We start from the raw sequence: 7,672 nt of genomic DNA, 5'->3' as shown, positions 1-7,672 counted from the left end.
ACTCACCTAATCTGGGCTTTAAAATGTGCAAAACATTTTTTCCTCCTCAAGAACCTTCTTTTGGAGAACCGCAGGACTGGGAAAGAAGGAACTCATGAGACACCAGGCCTTTCTTGGAGCCCAGACAGACCGAGACAAGCCCTCCAGGACCACATCTGCCCATGGGAGACGGAGACGGGGACAGATTCCTAGGTCAGTGGTATGGGAATGCTATGGTTCGAGGACAGTCTCCCATGAGTCTGTCCCAGGGACATTTCTAGCTCTAAAAGTCCCGTCCCAAGCCCAGTCTGCATTCTTGCTGGAAACCTTCATCCTATAGCTCAAAATGTGACTTATCGTCTTAGGGACATCGCCTTTTGCTGACACTTGGGGCTGTGAGGGCAGGGCGGGGGGCAGCAGCAGCAACGTGGGTTCGTGACACACACCACAGAGCCAAGCACCAGCCAGCCTCACAACCGCACCCACCGTCAGCAGGCCTGACCGTGCAGTGACAAGCGCGCGCACACAAGCACACATCTCGCCGGTCACATTCACACACACAATCCCCCTCTGCTCCTCACGCACACACAGGCCTGAGGCTACGGGCACGTTGCGCCCTAGAATCCTCACTTTGAAGACCAGCTCCATCCCCAGCCGCGATTAACTCACCAGCGGGCTGAACCACCCAAAGCGCACGGCCTACGGCCCTCCGGGTGGACTAACACCGCCCCCCCGGGGGGATTCTGGGAAATGTAGTCTATAGCCGGAAGCGGGTGGGTTTGCGCTCTGAATGCGCAGGCGCGAGAGTGAGACTGGCGGCCGCAGCCCGGGTTCCGGGCAGCTGCACCTTGAGACGACTGGAGCTCACGGTCCTTGCAGGCTGGGTTTCGCCGGACCGCCAGAGTGCTGGGCCGCCGAGCGCAGCCGTAGGTGCGACCCCGAGGCCGAGCGCGTGCGGGGCTCGACGCGAGCTCCACAGGCGGAAATTTGTTTCTTCCCCTCAGGAAGCCCCGGCGAGACTTTGTAAGTGTATTTTAAAGAATGGGTGCGTGGTCCTCGCTGGCCTTGTGAGCGTGTGTCGCTGTGAGGGTCGCGGGACCCGCCGCGCCTCTGACTGTGTGGTTCTTTGGGTGTGAGTCGGTGTGGGACTGAGGCGGCAGCTGACTGCAGGGAGGCCACAGAAAGTAGCCTGGGGGTGTGATTTGTGACTGAGCTGCGAGGTGACAGGTTCTGTCGGAGACTGTGGCTGTGCTGGTGTGTGAGGGTGCGGGTGTGCGGGCCGCTTTGTGACTGGGGTTGAGCGGTCGGGCGTAGCCCAGGCGTCGTGAAGATGGGTCTGTGTGATAATGAATATCGAATGGAACATCAAGAATGCAGCGGAATCGTGACTGGGTGTATGATCGTGTGCAACCACAAGCCTATTCTGTGGAATAAAGAGAATATGCGGCATCCTACAGCATCAGTTTTATAAAGATTTGCGGTTTATCTGCCAATAATTTTGTCTTTTTACATAGAATCAAATGAATTTTTTTCATTGAGAACAATACAAATCATAGTAGCTATTTTTTTAACATATGAAAGAATTCTTTCCACTCTTCTGTACTGTTAGGCGTCTTTGGCAGATAAATTGGAGAATCTTGGGCTGAGGAAACGGCTTTGTGCTTGGAAAGGCAGTGTGCGGTAGAATAGGGAACCGGCAAATTAGATTCAAATGTCCTGAATTCTAGGTCAGCCCTCATTAGTCCTACTTTCTGAAGGGAAAAACCTGAGCTCACAAAGGCCAGAAACACGTTTCAGACCATGCCGTTAGTCCATCAGAGTGTAGAGAGAGGCTTGCTTTATTTCAAATTATAATACATTTTGCTCTTCCTTTTTCCTTTGCTTTCTGAACAGTTCAGTCCAGAAGCCATAAGATGGGCCCATAGCAGGGCGTTAGAGCCTGAGCCGGATGAGGTAGTTGTTCATGCGGGGAGTGGCTTGATGCGGGGTGACAGAGCATACTAGAGGACGGTCCAAGTGTTGGAATGGACTAGCATGGGGATGTCAGTCTGGGCAGGGTGAGGAAGGTATCCACACAAGACTGCCCAGCATGGGATTTCAGAGCCCAAGCAGGCTGAAGAAAGTGTGTGGGTATATGAGTACTGCCTAGCATTGGATGTTAGAGCCCAACTAGCAGTTTTGAGGACATATATGTGAATCAGGTAGGAGGTGGTGTGTGTCAGAACCCAGGAAGGGTGAGGAAGCATCTGCACCAGGGAGGGGATGGCAGTAGTGAAGGCAGTTTTTTACACACAGGGACTGGTAGGAGCCAGGCTTCTCCCTGTCAGAGCAAGGAAGTAAAGCTACCAAAAAAGGAGAAAACTAGGATGAACCTTGTGATGCTAGGTGTCATGGTACATTAGTGAATGTAATGGAATGCATTCACAATAATCTATAGAGATAGATATAAAAATAAATATAAGCAGTTGCTGGGCCACTCCGGTCACAGCCAGCTCACTTCTGAGAGTTGTGTCACCCTGCTGTTCCTTGCAGGGCTCTGGGTTTCAGGTTCTGCTTGGCCTGATGTGTCCCTGCTTCAGCAGGAGTCCGTGCTGAATGTGTCCACTTCTGTCCTGTCACATAAGGTAGTGTCTGCACCTTACGATCCTGAAGACAAGGTGGAACGTCCAAGTAATGTTTAAGGGAAATTCGTGAGGGCAAGTCAAAGGAATGCTGAGTCATTAGGACATTGTGCACCATCATCTTCTGACTGAAAGTTACCATGCTTCTTCATCCTCCTCCTTCCTTGGAGGCTGACATGCAAGACAGTGTTTGAATCATCTGGTGAACATCCTGGAACAGGCTGTGGTGTGATCCATGCCATCAGGACGTCTGGTCTGTGCAGAGTGTGGTGACATTTGCTCTGTGTTCAACAGAGGCTTTTTAAACTGCTTGGCAGTATGGGCACTGTCATCTCATCTGAGATATGCATACAGACTCTGAGTAGTACCCGAAGGAAATGTTACTAAACGTGCAAAATCTGTGGAAATGATCAATGACTGACATATGTCCAGAGTGTTGCTCTATCAAGTCAGGGTGCACTCTTGGTGGCAGCAGTCGCAAAAGGTATATCTACAAGACGGATCGTCACTGCCTAAGGGCAAACAATTGTGTAGGGATTTCTTTTTCAGCCAAAACTTACTCCCTGGTCCTTGGATGATGTTTATACAAGTGTTATATTTGTAAGTTGTTACATTATACATTTATATTTTGAGTACCTTTATGTGTATTACTTTTTACAATTAAAAACAAATACAAAGAGGGGCGGAGCCAAGATGGCGGCGTGAATAGAGCAGCGGAAATCTCCTCCCAAAACCACATATATTTTTGAAAATACAACAAAGAAAACTCTTCCTAAAAGAGAGACCAGAAGACACAGGACAACAGCCAGACCACATCCACACCTGTGAGAACCCAGCGCCTCGCGAAGGGGTTAGACAATATCCATCATATCATTGGTAAGTTTTCACAAATGCCTAGAGTACCTAACTGGTTTTCTTGGTTTCACTGGATATGGCTGGTAATTGTAGGTCTGCTTTTGTTATGTAGCTGTATTCCTATTATGTTAATGTATGTGCGCAATTTAATTAGTAATTTAAAACCTATACATGCTTATGTTACTCTACAAGAAGATATGTCAGAAATAATCAGTCTTCCCATGTTTTCTTCCGTCTGCTACTTCTATAGCTTTTCTTCTTCCTTCCTAATTACAACCCTTTAGTAGAATTCGTGCCTCATATCGAAAATTACCGAGTATCATAATTCTTCCAAGTGGTAAAGATACCTCAAGACAAATGCTGGGCATAGAAGCCACAGGGCATAAATCTGCAAAGAAGAAAAAAGCTAGCCTTTTCAAAGAATATTGCTTCTCTCTCACTTACCAACTTTACATTTCCCTGTATGGCCCCGGAAGATGACTGGTTAGCCAGAGACGGGTAAGATTCCTCAAGGGAGGAACAACCTAAGACAGGCACAGTCGCAGGGCGGCCATCAGGAGAGAAACTGGGGACCAACAGAGGTGAGGCTTAGAACCTCACTCCCCCTGTTTTGAGAGAAATCTTCTGCATCCGCAGATGTTTTGTTGGCCTTGTCTAGCTTGGATTAATACTTAGTCTATAGGCACAGACCTGATCATCTACATTTGTCCTCTTACAGCACTAAATTATGTTTTCTACCTTTGTCTTGCATCTACCTACCACTTCAGCATTTTATTAAAAAAAAATAATAATAATAATAAGGGAGAAATGTGGGATTCACATATAAATCAAGTATAAAAATCGAACGAATAATCATATCTGACTTGATTGTTTATAGTTCATGATGTGATCAAAACCGAAAGTTTCTGTGATGACTGCCCTTGTACTGTTCACCATGTAAGAACTTATTCACTATGTAAGACCTTGTTCACCACGTAAGAACTTATTTGTTATGCTTCAGAAGATTGGAGGCTGTTGAGATATAGGCTTGGGGTTGATTAATGACTGTGCATTGAGTCCCCTATACAGACTTTTATTGTTGTTAACAACCACTTGATCAATAAATATGAGAGATGCCCTCTCAAAAAAAAAAAACAAATACAAAGGTTTATGTGTATTTAAATTTTTTCTTCCCCATGTTTTCGCAAAGTGGAACAGAGAAAAGATACATGTTTCCCTTGGCAGGAAAACACTTGCTTTAAGGACTCCAGTTCTAAGATGTAAGAGTTCCCAGGCTGTTTAGCAACTGTTCAGTCTTACTTTTTCTTCTTAACAGAGTAAATGTAACTGAGGACAGGAAAAAGCAGCCCCTGACGTTCAAGAACTGGTCTGACACTTAGTAGGCCTCTGGTATTGAAAGCTTGCCTGGTGCTCACAGCTAGGCCATGTTATTCTCCATGGACATAATCTCATAGAACACCATAATCAAGGTCACTCTGAGACTGTGATGATGGGAGATGAAACAAGGCCACTTCATAATTTTGTTTAAGCACAGACAATTCAAGATCACTGGGGAACCCACACAATATACCACATATCCCCACCTCCAGCTAGTGAGTGTCTGCTACTTCTTACTGATTATGGCTCTAGCCTCACTCTGTCTGCCTTCATATAGGTACTATTTATTACAGTGTCCAATCATATTAAAATTTTTTTTGCTTCCTGACAGCATGCAATCCGGAGCAAAGTCCTGCTTCCTGAAACCCTCACCCAAATCACCTACCACAAGCTCAAGTCCTTTAATAAGCCTTTTCTAATAACCTCTTCCTGAGATGCTGCAGTTCCTTGTGGTGTGCATTCTCCTTCATAATGAGAACTAAGCCCAACTGATTGACTACAGGTGTGTTCCTGGGTTCTTGGCTGAAGGGCATTGACATAATAAATGTCTAGTTAATTGTAGCATTATTATTGTGGCAGCTTTGCTCTCAGTGGTCTTCACCCGTGCTTACTCTCAAAATGCAGAAAGTAATTTTGAAATACGAAGCACTGCTCTGGAGGCCTTGGACCCCTAGAGGAATTGTATTAACCAACGTCACTCTTGACTAGTAGTTTGGGGTCACTTGACCTAAATGAAATGGATAAAGGCCCTATAAAGCATCATGTGGATGGATAGAGAGAAAGAATGGCTGCCTCCTCTGGGATTTCCATGTTTTCTGAAAGATTCTTCAAGAACTTTAAGTTGGGTAAGTGGTTGGGGCAAATGTAAAGATGACTTGAGAACACTAGAGAACATTCTATGCCAATCATCTATCAGATTCCTTCTTATTTGTCAGAGACCAAAATTCAATGCCGAGTCTCTCAAGCAGAAAAAGTAGACCTTATTATTAAAATACAACATTGGGATTTACTTAATGACAACAGGGACCAAGTCTGAGTCATCTCCCAAACAGCAGTCACTCCCTCCAGAGTGCTAGGGAAAATGGGGTGGTGAGCTAACAATTCTCAGCAGCAGAATAAGCCAAAGCACCAGATTACAATTCTGCTGAGGTAACAGTCTGTCACACGGACTCAAGGACAGTATCTTGCAAAAGGAGAGCCTACAGTTGTTGGGGAGGACTTGGGTTTTCTCTCTCACTTAACTAGTTTTATGCAGTTTATCTTGTGTACGTTATTTCACATACACCCTCTTCTCACTGTCTCTGGGACTGATGAGGACTCTTGAGTGACAGAGTTTAAGGCTGATGCTCCAAGTTCTCCACCATCAGATGGGATGGAAACAACTGCAAATCCTCACTCCACAAGGGATGTTCCATTCAGGTTGTGGCAATATCCTCTCATTTTCTTTGCTGTCAGTCCTGGGATACATGGCCTTGTTCTGTTTCTAATCTCTTCCTTTATCACTGAGGTTTAGGGTGTCTTGTCACTTCAGCAGTTTTCCTCCTTTATCCCCACACTTGCAAATATCTACTGGCCTGGAAGATCTTTTTTCTTTTCCCTGTGATTTTGTTACTGTCATTTTTGAAGTACCTAGTCTTAGGGTCAAGTATTATATGAAGTGTATAAAACAAAAAGCATTCCCATAGTCCCCTGCCTCATATTTCCCTACTCCCAAGAGGCTCTACTTTCCACTCTTTTGTTTCTTTTGAAATTTACTTCCATGTTTCCAAATTATATAAACTCATCAGTTTAGGGCTTTAGGTAGCTTAACAACCCATTTTCCTCTCACCTCTTATGCTGCCAGTTTCCTCAGAAGGAATCCTTCAGTTGCCTGCCCAGGGTGCTCATTTCATCCCCGTCTTCAGCATGGCACCCCTCTTGTCCATGCTCTAGGCCTGCCCGCCCAGACAGCTGGCCCAACTTTCAAAAGTAAACCTGTGGTCTGTGCCACGCTGGAGAAGGGTCAGGGGCCTGGAGTTGCAATAGCTTGTTTACTGCTCGCCAGGTTCTACTCATACTCGAGGTATTAATTCTAATTTTTATATGGCCTTTCCGGTAGTCTTCCTGTTTCCTGCCCTCACCTTCATTAAGTGACCTGATTTTGTCTCTGGGGCCTCCCTTTAGTTCAAGTCCATGCTTCCTCAGGTGTGCTGCATCAGTGAACAGGTTATCTGTCTTTCCAAAACTGTGTTGCTGCCATCTCCTCTGTCTTCCTCTATGTCCTTATGAATTTACATTTTACTCTCATTTTGAGGTCCCAGGAGGGAAGAAAAGTTAACTTCTCTGTTCAACCTGCCATGCTTATCTATGGAGGAATCACCCATCCCTTCAAAAATGTGATTGCCAACTATTTTTCCTTGTACCTCCTTCCCATCCCACTCCCAAATATACAGTGACATTCATATATTTGTTCAAGTACTAACTGAGTATGTACCATGTGTAGGCACTGGGATTTGAACTGTGGTCAAGCTACAATCCCTGACTACAGAGGTTCCAGTTTGGAGGAGGGAACAGACAAGCACATGAGAAAGTCTAAGGGGCTGTAAAAAATGCCAAGCAAATCATGTGCATGTGCCAGGGGAGTACAGGGGAAGGGTTCCTTCCCAACGTGGGTTATCAGGAAAGGCTGCCCAGGAAAGACAAGTGAACAAAGACCTCAAAAGAGGGTGGGAATTGGTCCAGCCAAATGTGTCTGTGGCCCAACGAGACAAAAAGAGCCAAAGACATTCCCACAACCAAGGCATTCAAACCTTCCTCCCAGCCTACTTATCCCTGCTCTGGAGGACTCTGCACGGCCATCT

Source organism: Manis pentadactyla, chromosome 15 (genome assembly GCF_030020395.1).
Source record: "Manis pentadactyla isolate mManPen7 chromosome 15, mManPen7.hap1, whole genome shotgun sequence".
Lineage (NCBI taxonomy): Eukaryota > Metazoa > Chordata > Mammalia > Pholidota > Manidae > Manis > Manis pentadactyla.
Note: the sequence above shows the minus strand (reverse complement) of the source record.